The sequence below is a fragment of the Aquila chrysaetos genome, chromosome 2, assembly GCF_900496995.4.
Source record: "Aquila chrysaetos chrysaetos chromosome 2, bAquChr1.4, whole genome shotgun sequence".
In the NCBI taxonomy this organism is placed as follows: domain Eukaryota; kingdom Metazoa; phylum Chordata; class Aves; order Accipitriformes; family Accipitridae; genus Aquila; species Aquila chrysaetos.
Genome location: NC_044005.1, coordinates 59544415 through 59560926, shown reverse-complemented (window position 1 = coordinate 59560926; position 16512 = coordinate 59544415).

The window sequence follows — 16512 nt, the reverse complement described above, 5'->3', positions numbered from 1 at the left end:
AACTAACTGAAAGTGATCTTTATCAGAGATCATATTGTATCTGAGGAACCACTATTTTTAAGCTCTCAAATTACATCACTGTTGTGATGATGTGGAACCAAAATTGTAACACATATCAATGGATGGAGATCCTTGATCTAATCACAAATTTTGCTCACATTTCTATCTGCTTCAAGAAAATGTTAAGAGGATAGACAAAAATGAAGCACCTATAAATGAGGCAAATAAATGGAAAGTATAAGACAATATTGAAAACAAGGAAATTTTCTTTGATAATTTATTTTAGGCAGCACTTTTGCATATGTATTTGCATATGTATTTGCACTTGAGTGTTTTAAAAAATGGCAGCATACGATTCTTACACTGAAAGAATTTTGTACCCCAGGTTGTGACCTCCTTTTTGATGCTAAAACAGCTTCCACAACAGGACTCTGCTCCTGGCTGTACTGTGTGATCTGCAGCATGATGATGCTGATGGTAGTGATTATGATGGAGTATGCTCTTACCAGCTTACTAATGCTTTCTTTAAAACCTTTTTCTGCCAGGAAGGGAGAGTAAGGTAAAAAAAAACCTAGAAAGATGGTTACGAAATATAGTTATTTGTCCACCAAATATTTTAAAGCTTTTAAAGCAAACTTTGTATGTATATTTGAGCCTCTGCTTTCTCTACATATTACATGTGGGTTTTTTATTATAAATTCTTCAAAACAAAGGAAAAGTCCAAATTTATCCTTCTTAGCAACCTTTACTAAAAACAATACAATAAAAATGTTCTAATACAATGAAAACCTTAATTAGTAGGACTAGTAATATCAATAAACCACTGTGGAATCATTTACAGTTCTGTATTTTTTAGGGGGAGGGGGTAGTGAAATCCCCTCATACTTCCACAAAAGTGGAAATACTACCTCTGCTCTGACGGGCACAATGGTATCTGTTTTTTTCCATTGCCTTGCTTCTACTGTTATTGATACTTAACCCATGAATGCCCTTGAATATATATGCCAGATTCCTCACTCATGTTATCGTGCTGCTGACTGCAATAATGTTGCAAAGGGGATACATTTTCTCCCACAACTTTTATCGAAATGACAAAGAGTGACCTTAGGATGTTTCTGTATGTTCCAGTGTTCTTTCTATAACATTTAAAATAATGGGGACACACTAAGTGGCATGGCCTCAGGCATGCTGAGGGAGCTCTAACTCTCTAGGGGTTAATGGATGACTGTTTTTAGTTGAGTAATCAAATATAATACTGTACTGCAGAACTCCTATAAAGGCACATACATGCAGACTAATGGCTATTACTCTAATATGCTTTCAACCTTGAAGACACTTTAAAGACATTGCTTGTCATTTCAACGTTATATTGTTGCCATCTAAGAAATACATTTCACTTTTACACGGTTTGGTGAAACAGAGAACAATTGTGACTTTTTTTCTGTTTCAAACAAAGAACTGCTCTGATCAAATCTTCAAATGCAGTGCTGCTGTCAAAAAAGGCAGAGCAGTAGTAACCAGAAGTGTAACCCCAAAGATCATGCTGACACTTGTATGAAAGCCAATACAAATTAAAACTTTTTATAAAAACACATTTTGTCATATTTACTGTGAAATAAATTAACCTGTATGTTTTCAGTTGGATCCTGTTGAAAAAGTTTAGCTAGGTTCCAGGTAAGAATTTCTTGGAGATGAAGGTGGGAGGAGGGGGTAAAAGAAAAGCATGAAAATTTTTAGATCTATTTTGAAATCTCCAATTAAAGAAGAAAATCAGATAGGGGATGTAGGTTCTACATTTAGACTCCTTTTACCACAGGGCTACTGGAACATAGATCTTTTACCATTTTTAGTTTAAATAATTTTGTGGTTTTAATTTCTTTTCCTCCTTTTTTCATAATTAAATAATTTTTTTTTTTTTTTTTTGTAAAATCTTAACTGCTTTCTACTTTTCCATAGCAAGTCCCTGAAGTCCTTGAATCCAGCAAGCTACACTTGGCAAGGCATGACTGGCCATATTTCTCTTTGTTCTTCTAGCCATAAGTTATTAAAGTGGACCAATGCAGGCATAACTAAGCATCTAAATGCATCAGCTCCTGTGAGAACGCGTGGAGCACTGCTAGCACAGCTGGGACCCACAGCACAACACTGTGAGCTCCCATCTCATTCACAGGTGAACCAGGCACCTCTCACATGTGAAAGCATTATATGACATACAAATGCCTTATGTTTTACCTTTGGCAGCAAGTCCCTTTATGGTAATGTTATGTCAATTTGACATGAGCTGGATTGCATCTCTACTTAAGCCATAGATGCTGTCCTGATTTGGTGTACCTCTTTCTCACCACAAGATGGATGGGAAAGTGGTTTGGATGTTGTTGCAGTGTGATGCCACACTGCAATGCACCACATGAGCTATTGGTATGGAAAGGAAGCCAAGGAGAGGGCTAAAGCTAGGCAGCCCTTCTCCTGGTAAAAGTATGACAATGTGGCAGCCAATAGGCTGTGCTCAACATTATACGTATATGCATATTTCTTTTGCTAGGTCAAGGCTGGAAATACTTTTCTGCAGCTGTCATCAGTAAAGTATATATATGTGTTTATATACTTCCAGGACAGCTATATTTCAACTTGTTGTAGACAGCATTTTGTGAAATTAGAAAAGAATCATCTGGCTTTTAGCAATTCAGTGCCGGATATACTTTTTGGCTCTCATGGAAGAATGAAATGCAACACACAGACACACAGAAATCACACACACACGTTGACTCTAGAAGGGAAATATGAAAGATGTGAGCAATGGAACAGATGGGCCAGCTTTAATAATATAGGCATTTTCAGCAAAGTGGTCTGCCTCCCTACTTACACAATTGAAGCTTTATTCATGTTGTAGATTATATCATTCAGATCATTAATTTCAAACTTTTGCTGTTTGTCCCTGTAATCTATCGCCCTAACAAGAGAAAGAATGATTCAAAGGCTGGTTTAGTTAAAGGGAACAACAGGAGGACTTCCATCAGATTTGGAGCAAGAATACAAAATGAAGAGTGGTTTTGGCTGTGCTATTTGCCGTATATGATTTATGATACTACTCCTTAATGAACAGGAGTTCCTTAGCTCAGAAACTGAAGATGTTCATAGCTGAAAAACTTTTTTTGGAAATCACACAAGATTTATTTGCTTCTAGGACAAAAAAGAATTATCATTAAATTCCTATAATCAGATTCCTGGAGGTCCATTATATTGAGATCTTCTGGTATCTATCATTAGCTTTGTGATCTAGTATGACATACTTCTTTTAAATCTTCAGGTTTATTGGTGATGAAGAAAGCTTTATGGTATAACAACCCAGTAAGATGCTCCATTAAACTCAATCACTAAACCTATTTCATTATATTTCCTATTCCTCTAAATAGAGAAATTCAATAATGATTGAGACTCAGAAACTCAGCATTCTTTGATGGATTAATGATTGATAATTTTTCATGTTAATATTGGCAGCATAAGACTACAGGAATACATTACTATTACTCATTTTCACAATCTGTCATAACAAACCTAAGCAAACTTGCTTTCCTTTCTTCTGTTTAATAGGCTGTAAGGCATTGACCAGGACTTACAGCCTGCTCATTTCCATGACTGACGTATTTCTGCTAAATAACATACATTTGTCCTGCAGTCAGTGTTGCAGTTTTGAACACTTTGGAAGGAAAGTTGACATTTCATAAATCCATCATCTGAATTCCTGGATTGAATAAATATGTCAGAAACCACAGGCATGATAAGGGGAAATAAACTGTGCTTACAGAACAAAATGTAGCTATTTTTGTATGCCAGGAAGTGAAATTAAAGGTTTCTTTTAAAGTTTTTATTATAAGTAATGAAATATTACTGATATCTAAAACTATTAATCCAACTTGTTTACTGCAAGGGAATGCATGGGAAAATATAGTAGATTTAAACAAGATTGTGGTGGCATTTTCCTAGCTCTTTTTCATACCGGGCAAAATATTTAGTTACTACTGTAAAGAAGGACTTCTGTGAGTTCAGAGGATGACATGTTTTTCCATAAGTACTTGGGGACATGTACATTTTTTTACTATAAACACAAATATTACAGTCCACTATCTTCTTCTAAAGTATTTGAAATCACTTCTGAGGATAAAGACATTTGATTGCACTTGGTTAGTGCCTTGATGAATGAATGGCAGTTCATATAGTTTGATTAGTTTACTTTTCAAGAGACTTATAATTGAATTTAACCTCTTTTTCCTTGTGAAAATGGTTCTGAGTGTAAAATAAATTTATCTAATTTCTTCACTAGAACAGGTGAATTCTTCCATGAATTCTTCTAGACCTGAAAAAGTCAAAGCTCTTCTCTCTGTTTAGTATACAGGATAATGCAGTAATACTTGGCTCTCACCTTATGAAACAACAATGCCAAATTCTGTTCACAATCCTGAGGTATTGTGTGTATATATATGTATATATATGTGTGTGTATGTGCAATCATATGTGCTCTACTAAATTATCAATAATTTTAAAACTCTTGTGAGGGAGGGGGTTGTTCTTTTTTTAAAAATATATATCACATTTAAATGGGAAAATAGCATATTTGGATGAGCAAAAATTTTAAAACTCTATGCTAACTGATCTTTAACTTTGACTATTGACTCTAATGAAAAAACTTACTATTGAAAAGTAGCTTTGAAAAGACAGTATAAGTAGAAGCGATCATGGATTAGGTTTTTTTCCTTCTCGTTCCCCTATTTTTCATTAATTCCTTGTTCAATATTGAACAAGCCATTTCAACTTATCAGAGCTTATTGATTTAAAATAAAATAAGTAAAACAATACTGAGTATCTTCTACAGCTCCGGAATTAATATTTGCATTTTGTCTCTGGGTACTTTTATATGTGGTACTTCTTCACTTTCTCTCACTAGCCTACAATGATAGTAATGATGATGCAGTGGCATCCTATTTATTTCAAAGATATTTTGTGTTCTTTTATTCCCTGAAATATTGTGTAAGTGTTATTAGCATCCTACAATCTGTTTACGAGGTGTAGAAAAGATTTTACAGAAAATGTGCCCAAGCCTATTAATACTAGTGAAGCTTCACATGGTCAAGACACAAGTATTACAATAGTCACAGAATTAAAATGAATTTTCAGTATAGAGCAGATCAGTATGTGAGGATACCATTATATATATCAGAATACAATGTATATTCATAGATCTGTAATGTGCCATCCGTATTGTGCATACAGACCTATAAGTTTTTTCATAAGTCATCTGAAGTTTTCGAAATTCTTAAACTAAAGATTTCTACTTAAAGATTAAAGTTCCTTTTTTTTGTAGTGAAACTCTGCATTATTCATTAAAAAAGAAAATATGAGATATTTCTAAATATTTTTAAAATATGAAATGCAGTTCTGTTTGTTGGAAGAGTGAAGCTCAACAGTACCATATTAGCTAAGCACTGTGAAGAATTGCTTGCTATATTCCCATTTCTCATCCTGTTTCACACAAAATTTCACTTATTAAAAATGTGAAAAATGCATACACATTTCAGTCATATTTAATTAGTCATCCTGCACTATTTGCAGGTAATTTAAATGCATATTCTTTATCTCTGGCTCTCTCAAAAGAAAGAAAAAAATCCACATTTCTTCACTTTAGGTGAACGAATACATTAGATGAGTTTGAGTTTCACTCCTTTAGCAAGATAAAGATAAAACCAATATAATTTGGCACGTAATTAAGTACTTCACTAATTCACTACCTCAACTGTTAAAAAAATGGACCTTCAATGTGAACTTGAAAACTGCACATACATCAGTTCCCTGTGCAAGCTTTGTTTTGCAGCACAAATCTAATTTAAACCCAATTTGTATCCAGATGTAATCAAATAAAAATCTAACTTCTCCCACCTCATTCTTATTGGAATCTTTCTTAATCCACTCTGGACTGAAAATTAAGATTTAGAGTTGTGCTTGTTTGTTTGCTTTTAAGTTTGCTTCTCTATCTAATTTTAAAGGAGTTCCTTTATAAAGTGTACTATGTCTACTTCAGATCTACCTGCTTCGATCTGTCCTGTTCTGAACTTCAGCCAGTAAATAAATATCAAACAAAAGTTAAAAAAAAAAAAAAAAAAAGTGGTGGTTTTTTCTTTCCACCTGATCTTCCTATCACCATTCTATCCTAGGCACGGATTCTCCTTACCCAAGATAATTTCTATACTATCAACAGAATAACCCATATGAATACATATACATCATGTATCCATCAACATGTGCCAATACTTTTCAATCTATTCTACTCAAGTCTTGAATTAAGTCTGCAATATGCTTCTGGATCAATCGTGATACATAAAAAATAAAGCAAAATATGCCAGCAACAGTTTGCCGCAACATTGCTAATAATACTCAACTCCATATAATGCCATGTGCTTATGCATCCACTTTCACAGCACTTAAACCAGAATGTCAGGCCGTCCCCTCGTAAATGAATACACAGCTTTGCCCTCTCACTCCCACTCTCAGTTTGCTTCCTGACTTAAGTCTCAATTGTCTAGCTGCTATGACTAGAATACGTAGTGTCGATTTTATAAAGTTTGGTTTAACTTTGGCCTAATCCATTAGCAAGAGAGTATTTTCTAATAGTAAAGAAAACCAACCAACCAAAAAAAAAAAAAATCAGTTCCAAGATTTTACCTTTGTGTAGAAGCTGGATAAGGATGTTTGAGACTATGGAAAAAGCTTTGCATGAAGGAAGATGGAGCAGGCCGGAATTCTTCAGCCTGGAAAAGGTGGAGAAAAATACAATACAGACTCATAAAATGAGAAAATCTATTGAAGAAGTGAACAAGAACTAGGGCAATATTGAATGTACTTATGTGTCAGGTAGCAGGTTCAAATCCACCCAAAAATATGGACACATCTTCACACATTTAGTTAAACTGTGAAACTCTTCACTATAGGCAAACATAGATGCTTAAATTTACCTACCTTCAGAAAGGAGTTGACATAAAGGTATTTACATCACAAAGCCACTGAAATATAAATCACTGCATATTTCCTGGGCATAAACTCTTCACTAAGCATTTGCTACTGGTCATAGCTGAAGACCAGGCCATTGGGCCTTTGGTCAAATGTACAGTTGTCTTAACTTGGAAAGCTACTCTGGTACTCTTTTGATTTCACTCTAAGGCTTTTCAATTATAGGAAATTCAATTCCAAATATTGCTGAGCAAGAAAAACTTTAATAATTAAATTACTCATCTGAAAAATGTAATCTTTATATGCTTCTAGGTCAGAAATTTTTAGGATGAGTTTTGAATTTATACAAGTCTCTAATTCTTCTAATGTAAGTATCCAAACTATTTAAAGAAATGTAATGAATGCTGAAGTAAGTGCAAGGAAAAGAATATGTTGACTATATCCCTTTTTTTCATAAAATAATACATCATTTCCTCTCACTGTGGGTCTCATCTTTTCTGGTTCAGCTAGATTTTTTATATACCTCTGGACCCAAGTTTTTCTGTTCAACAATATTTGCGAATAATAATAACAGCGGATTTCAAGTAAAAGGTCACTAATGGGAATATTTTGCACTATTATGTAAGGTCTAACAGATTTCTTTCTGTGAAAGCCTAAGATTGATACTTAGATCCATTTAACTGGACCCCAACCAATAAAGACTTCTGAAGAAAAGTGAAAGGGAAAGTGGCAAGATAAAGATTAAGGCAATTCAGAAGGAAAGCTCACTCATATTACATTCCTTGGTTTAACACAAACACTGGAGACACATGCTCCTTAGTTTCTGGATAGATCATCTACACAAAACCATGAAGGATTTAATGTCTTTGCCCCCCCCCCCCCCCAATCCACTGCTGATTGTGTAAAGACGTTTCTTTTGTTATAGACTTCATGCACTTCTCAGTTCCATGTAAATCAAGGTTACCAAGAGATAGCCTGTCTTAAATTTCGTGGGTTTTTTTTGATGTAGGAATATCTCACCCACATTGTTCCACAGTGCATGTGTATTTGTAAGGTAAGTAGTAAGAGTAACCATTGCTACAAAAATGTTTCTAGGTATGAATTCCAACCCCTCTTCCTTCTGCTCTTTTGTCATTTCTTCACTTGGATTACAAAAAAACAACTTTATAGAAAATGTCATGTTGGACATTGTTTATCCCTCACTTCATGTATATTTAGAATGTGTGTTACAATGCTGTTTTACAAAAGGGGAAAATAAAAACAAAGCATCAATAAAAACTTACTAAGTGGAATTGCCAAAAGACTCAGCTGTCTACTTTTCTGAGTGAAACCAAGATAGATAACTTTCCTGGCAAAAGTCTAAGAACTTCAGAAACTAGGTCAATGCTCTGCATTGCCTGAAAAACCTAGCTGATGTCTTAGACTAAAAGTGATCTCAGATTTTCCCCACTTGACTACCAGAAATAATTATTTCTGGTGTCAGCCTTGTAATTTCAGTTGATTACTTGCTATATTCATTTGATGATTTGATAATTTCACATATTGATTTATTGACTCACTCTTAATTATGACCTTGATTGGATCATTGTATCATTCCATCTTTAATTAGCTTCGTAAAGTTGTCATAAATTAGTTCAGTAAAATGCTAAAGTATATAGTTGCTTACTCATCTTTTAAAAATAAAATCCATAAAAAATACAGACATTGTATTAATTCAATCGTATTACATCTTATGTCATGAACTCTGAGGATAAAGTTAATGTTAATTAAGAAATCAGCAAACCCATTTTCTTGTGCTTGCAAATCAGTACCTCAGAAGCCCTAAGTTTTATTATCTTTGTGGCTTCTTGTATCATGGATTAGGTTGCAAGTAGGCTAATAATTTCCACAAAATCTTGGAAGTTGCAATAATGTCAGTACTCTTCTGACTGAAGTAATATTAAACTGTTCTGGCATGGAATAAGTGAAAGTGCCACTTCCCAAGTAACGAAAAAAAGTCCAAGAAGGTGGTTATAATCCACTTAACTTTCTATGCAGGTGGAAGTAACAAGATCATCAACCTATCTATTATTTATTACTTCTTTAAAATTATAGAAATTTGAATAATACAAATTGTTCTTTCCCAGTTCTTTCCAAAGCTACTGTGCAAATGCTGCTGCAGTACAACTGCTATTTCTTCTCCCACAGGTATCAGATGCGGATCTTTTATGTAGAAGCTTTCAGACATTTTATGAAGAATCAGTTGTAAAATGCTAATCAAACGTGAAATGTTCACAGAATGTGGCACCAGTAATGACATTTCAAAATGAAAGATACATTTTTAAGAAAGCATTTGAATAAAGGAAAATGTTTCTTTTCAGTCTATTTGAAAAAAATACTTTTTATGTCTTAGTTTATGTAGTATACAATTTTTGACTTAAAATATGAATAAAACATAGATATAATCTGATTTTAAGACATACTAATCTCTGCTTTTATGCACAACAAAGAAAGCACTAAGGATATTTGCTGATTAGAACTACACTGCAAATACAGAGTACTAATATCCCTTTCTTTCCATTCGTGTCTAGTATTGAATCAATATGATTTCTTGTAAGCAAAAAGTGATCACCTTTTGGGAAGTGTAATCACAGGTGAAGAAACTTGTATTTCAGTACTCTCTAGGAGAAGTAGAAAGATAAAATCCCAGTTCCTCCATATTTTTGTTTCCTGTGATATCATCTTTAGAATGATTTTCCCTGCAGATCTGTACTATAAAAAAATGTTTTTCCTTAATGCTTTGAACCTATTAATTGTTTTGCAATAAAATCAAATCTCACTAAAGTTGATCCTAGATAAGTTCACAGCAATCAGGAAAAAAAATATATCATACACAGAAGTTTATAACCTGGCACAACTAGAAAGTTGATTGTGAAAAAAGACATCACACACTTCCAGTGCGGAAAAAGCCTGCATGATGCGTGTCAGTGGTAAAACTGAATGAAACTTCAGCTCAGAATAAGTTTTTCGTTATAGACGAGGTGAATAAATAAAGATATACTTTGTTCAAATTCAGCCACTTTTTCTTTAAGAAATGCCTTTGTCTGCATTTCTTAACCTGTAAATATTTTCCAGTGCATTAGAAATGGCTAGACTATTAATTTTCACAGTACTGTCATGAGATCCAAGAGCTCAGGTCTTCAATGGTTTAGCAGTGTTTTTTCTGCTTTCTTAATAGCTAGTGATTTCACAATGGACTTTTCTGTCCTCACCCAAGCTTCTCAGAAATTACTTTTGACATGGATCACTTTACAATACATGTAATATCAGCCACTTAACCTTCACAGAATCATCAGGGTTTAAGTATTTAATTAGCGGTCTCATTGTCTGCAAGGAGTTACTCCTGATAAAAGCCAAATTTAACTTTTCTCTTAAAAAAGAGGAGTATTTTCACAAATTATAAATTGACATATATTCCAGAGTTTCAGAATGTCTTTCTCAAGTTTCTTTGTGTGTTTCGTACTAGGTGACTTCTTTCAGTGTAAGGGTAGTACGTTTGATTTTAGTTCTCAGTTTTTTCATTCCCATTGGCTTTACATATTTTTCATTATTCCTATGGAAAAATCTATTCAAATGTTTATAATCTATTGTATTTGAAACATTTCAGGAAAAAGCTAATATTTTCAAATAGCTTTTGAAAGCACCTTTAAAACTGCTTTCAGTGTTTTCATGTACTATATCACAATCCTGTCGTGATCTTGGGGAAATTAAAATCATATTACACTTGATGGAAATGTTAAAAATAGAACATTTCAACCATGATACAGACATCCAAATTGAATATCTCTAGAAGGAATTCTAGAAGAAATAGTTCAATGAAAAAAATAAATTCAATTATAATGGTAAATAAAAAAGAAGTGTACTTCCTTTTGCAATAGAAACTTAGCCTTCGGTAGTGAAAAGCTGTCCAGGATTTTGGGCTGCCTCTTGTTATGCATCAGATTGCAATTTCCCAAAATTAAGACTTGAAAGTTATCAGTGGTAACCTCTTGTGCACTCAAAAATGTTTTAGATTTCTAAAATTAAGACGTTTATAGCATTAATAATTGCATAGCATTTTATGAGATGAGCACTACAGCCCTATTGTGCCAGCCACTACCCAAACCCATGCAGACAGCTCCCAACACTAGCAGCTTGTATTCTAAATAAACCATGAGGGCAAATATTTTTCTTTTCACTTATCCTTTACAAACAGTATTGACAATTTAAGGAATTAAGTAGACATTTATGGTATTTGAGAATATAATTGCACTATTTAACATTCACCAGAAAGCAGCTGCCATTATTCCTGAGGGAAAGCCAATCATGGGTATGATTACAAAGAAGCTGTGAGAACCTACTTAATTGAAAAAACAGGAGGACTTCTAGGTAAGAGCAGGGGAAAAATGTGATAAATTAATTTTATTGAGACTTCACAAAGAACGAAACTGGGAAAGTCAGTATAGACATTAAGTTACGCATTCCCAGTATTAAATTTACAAGAGAAAAGATTATCCCCTTGCACTTTCAAATGGAATGTCAACAAAGGTTATTTAGACTTGATAGCTTATTAAAAAAAAGTAAAAAAATATTATTCAACTACATTCAAAACCACTGAAGACATTGAACCAATAAACATATCAGAAGTTCCTCTTTCAAATGCCCAGCACAATAAAGAATCGCCTTACTAAATGTACCAGGACTTTGAAGAATATTCCAAAGTTCCTGACTTGGTGGGTGGGGAAAAAAAAAAATAATCTTCAAGTTCACTCTTTGTTAGATATGAAAATACTGAAATACTTACCCTTATGCTTTATTTGAATTTATTCTTTTTAATTTAGAATTTTTAGAATGCCTATTTTATCCTTGCATCATTTTTCTTATGTATTTAACACATTTAATTAGAAGAAATTGAACTTCAGCCTTCCCAAATCAGAGCATTTTCCTTTAAAAATATCATAAATTCAATCCTTATACTTTTGAAATCTGATCAACACCAATTTATTGACTTTTCTACTCAAATTTGGATCCATCAGAATGGAAAACTGAAGGTTTATTATTCAGCTGAATGTTGGTTCTCATTTTCCATTGCCCTGTTGCAATGTTGTAATGTTTTCCCAATGTTTCAAAACTGTGTACTAGAAAATACTGCATGATTTTTTTTTTTTTTTTAAAATAAGAGCATGAACACTGTCTCCCAGCCTTCAGAGTGCTAAAGAATAGCTGCTGTGGGGGACAAAAGAACAGGGTAGTAGTAGGGAAGGTTCAAAGGGAAGTGTCGTGGTTTCAGCCCAGCCTGTAACAAAGCACCACGCAGCCACTCGCTCGGTCCCCCTGCCCCCTGCCGTGGTGGGATGAGGAGAAAATATAAAGGCAGGCTCGTGGGTTGAGGTAAGGACAGGGAGGGATCACTCCCCACTTACGGTCACGGGCAAAAGACAGGCTTAGCTTGGGGAAGAAACAAAATCAATTCCATTTACTACAAGTCAAATCAAAACAAGGATATTAGGAAGTAAAAACAAACCTTAGAACACCTTCCCCCCAGCCCTCCCTCCTTCCCAGCTCAACTCCACTCACAGTTTTCTCTCCCTCCTCCCCCCAGCAGCGCAGGGGGACAGGGAATGGGGGTTGGGGTCAGTTCATCACACCTTGTCTCTGCCGCTCCTCTCTCCTCAGGGGGAGGACTCCTCACTCTTCCCCTGCTCCAGCGTGGGGTCCCTCCCACGGGAGACAGTCCTCCATGAACTTCTCCAACGTGAGTCCTTTCCGTGGGCTGCAGTTCCTCACAAACTTCCCTGGCATGGGTCCTTTCCGCGGGCCGATCTTCAGTCACAGCCTGCTCCAGCGCGGACTTTCCCGTGGAGTCACGGCCATCTTGGGGGGCCTTCGTTCCCCCGCTCCACTTCATGGGCTGGGCGGGGGACAGCCTGCTGTCTCACCACGGGCTGCGGGGGCATCAACCTCCCCCAGCACACCTCCTCCCCTCCTTCTGCACTGACCTCGGTGTCTGCAGAGGGATTTCTCTCACATTCCAATCTCCTTCCCCACTGCAGGTTCCCCTTCTGAAATCTGTTCTCCCAGAGGCGCTACCGCCGTCGCTGAGGGGCTCGGCCTGGACCAGAGGTGGGTCTGACTTGGAGCCCGGGAAGCTTCTAGCAGCTTCTCACAGGAGCCACCCCTGCAGGCCCTTCCCCGCTACCAAAAAAGAAAAGCACCCCACAAATCCATAACAGGAAGTCTCTTATTTACGACTTCCTTTGTCATTTTATAGCATGGAGGTGATAAACTTGATTATTCTTTCTGCTCTAACTGTGTATAGGAGTCACTCCATCCTGTATAGCGCACTAAGATGGGCTTTGGTGCTCTTTAAAAACTGAGCAATTTTGAATCCAGCTCAGAGTCCCTTTGCCTGATTTAGAATAAATGAATGTTCTAATGGTATGCTCTTATGTTCTTACTGCTTCAGACTATTGACTTGTCTGTTATTATGGTAGTTGAAGTACTGTATTAATTTTACTTTTTGTTACTTTATTCTTTAAAGTAAACTTTACTAAAAGTTCATTCTCTTCCTGGGTGATTTAAAACAGGGAACTTTGTTTATAAGAATAGCAGGAATTAGCTAAAATATAGCTGCTTTTCCATGACAAATTTCAGTTTGTTGATGTTGCTGAATCTAATTTATTTTAATCATATGGCAGTCATGTCTTTGAGAAGACCATCATTCTTCTTAGATACAAATTTCAAGACTGTTTTCAAATAATCAAAGAGGTGGAAGATGAAAATGTGGAATGATGTCACCATACAAGGCCAAATTCTCATAAATCTAATGTGTATATCTCTTGCTCTTGAACTGATAGAGAAAAAATATTTAATTTACAGTAGCTTCCAAACCCTGCAATTGCAGGTCATGTAACTAACTAAATTTGGAAGAAATAATTAAACATTCTGTGGCTCTTTTTTGAAATTCAGTTATTTCTTTCTTTTCTTCCCACAGTTTTAGTTTCTGTTTTATCTCATATTAAGAAGTTTTCAGTTAAAATTTTTCATAGTGGTGTGCTTTTCAGGAAAAAAAAAACCAAACAAACAACCAACCCAGAAAATCACAAGATATTGAGGCAGATCCTCCTGTATTGAGTGTACAAGTAATTTTAACTAGCTCGAGAAGGTTTACTACGCTTTCAGTCTACCATTCTGAATAAGTAGAAACAGGACAGGAATGTTTACATCCTTATCCTTCCTGAAATGCATATAATAGCAGAAGTATTACTAGTGGAAAAGAGGAAATGAGGTCAACATCCCTGTTCTATGCCAATAGTTGTCTTTTATTTTGGAGTTTTCTGTTCTTTTGCATGTCAACCTCGAGACGTACTCCAAGTGGTGTGGCCACTTGCTAGCCCCCTAGCACCTAAGCTGTTGTTCTGGAAGCCTCTTCTAGTCACACTTTCAGGCTCATTATTCTTCTTGGGATTCCAACAATCTCTGTTCTAGAAAAGTGCCTCAGTGAAGCTTGTTGAAAATCCTTTTTGTTGAAAATCATGACCCTGCCCAGACTACTGACAACTTGCTTTCAGCAATCCAAGTGCACCTATGCGTGGGAGTCTGAATGTGAGTTGGACATTATAGCCAAATGGAAGTCTAATCAATGAAGTTCACTGAGTCTCCATTCCTACTCACTTCAACCTGAAGCATACCTTAATTTAGACATCTTAATCTATTATTGAATCTCAGCTCTTATGTTCAATTCAATTCTCCAAATGTAGACATCTAGTGCCATTTGAGATATCACACAATATCTGAGATGTACATGAGACTGACAGATATTACACTGTCTTTAAAAGACTTGTATCCTTCTGCTTTGGCATCTGAAGGGCAAGTGCTGTAGACTGAAGATTCTTAGTGGCTTTGTATGCCCAATTCTAAGCATATCTTTACAGTAATTTATTGCAAACTTTTATCAGAGTGCCCTTCCCTCTTTCTTTATTGAAGAGAATTATAGGATAAAGTTTTCTAATGTGAAACTAACAGTAACACAACAAAGAATCTAGCCTTTAGTGTAGCCCCAGTGAAATATCTCTCATTACCCTGTAAGTTTATAGAAATATTTGGATTCAGAAGAATTAAAATACCTAACAGAACTGTGATCTTCTCCTACGGGAAACACAGAACTAAATTCAGAAGTTATGCACAGAGTAAATTATATTTTTATCCTCGCTAGACAGAAGATAAAATAAATTGAAAAATATTTATGTTCCTTCTAGTTTTTTGTTCATATCCTCGAAGTGTTAAATTGAAGCATCAAGTGTCACAGGTAGCGTACAGCTGATACTTTTTATGCCTAAGTCTACAGCTTAGTCAAATTCAAATCTTTGCTACATCCACTGATGTGCACATTTCATACATATATTCAAGTGGAGATTCATAGTCTATATAACTTATCTAAAGAACTTGATTCATACAACGAAGTAATGAACTGTAGCTAAGAACCTTTACTTGGAAAGGTTAGAACACTGGAGAATCATGTCAAAGTTGACATTCAGTATTCAACTCCATCCTCTGAGAATACTTGCTTGGAAAACACTGTACACTAACTGTTAGTGTACTGTTAAAGTGTGGGGGTCTGGAGGAACGGGATCTTTTCAATCTCACTTTTTTAAGTTGTTCTGTTTGAGTAAATTACTCAGTAACTGAGGAAGTGACTGAGATACGGTCTCTCTTAATTACTGGCCTATATTTGGTTTCTAGACCAATGAACAATTACTGTTTACATATGCATCAATAGCTTTAACAAACAGGCTAAGAGTGACTCAGAATAATTTATAGGACACTTTCCTGAGAAGTGTGAAACACAAAATTTCCAGCAGAGATTTTGAATCCTTGTTTCTCACATTCCATGCAAATGCTGGATGTATTGGCAAGACAAGGTTTGTAGGTGGATGCAATAAGCACCAATTGTCAGAGAAGATATAAGAAGCAACCTGAGGTTTGGTGGTGAAGTCTGAGCAGCCAAGGTTAGAATGATGACATCTCTGGGGGTGATGTTTCCCTTGTACATGCATAGGAAAACAGCATCAGTTTTAGCCTAGCCTCTTTCTTCTCCATGCCATATACTCTTTGTGTATAACACAACATTTGGTATCATCTACGCTCTAATCTAATAAAAGCTATGAGTTCTACTTGTACGTTGTACACCTAACTTTTACTGATAAATCAACACCGCTAGATGCCTATCTGAAGCTTGTGTATCTTGATGCACATAGCATGGGGAACAAACAGGAGGAATTAGAGGTCTGCGTGCAGTTGCTGGGCTACGGTCTCATTGGAATGACACCATCTCTAGTAACATCCTCATAGACTAACTGAATGAAGTACAGCCTATAGAAGTGGACAGTGAGATGGATTGAAAACTGGCTGAACTGCTGGGCTCAGAGAGTCGTGATCAGTGGCATTAAGTCCAGCTGGAGGCCAGTCATTAGCGGTGTACCCCAGGGGTCAATA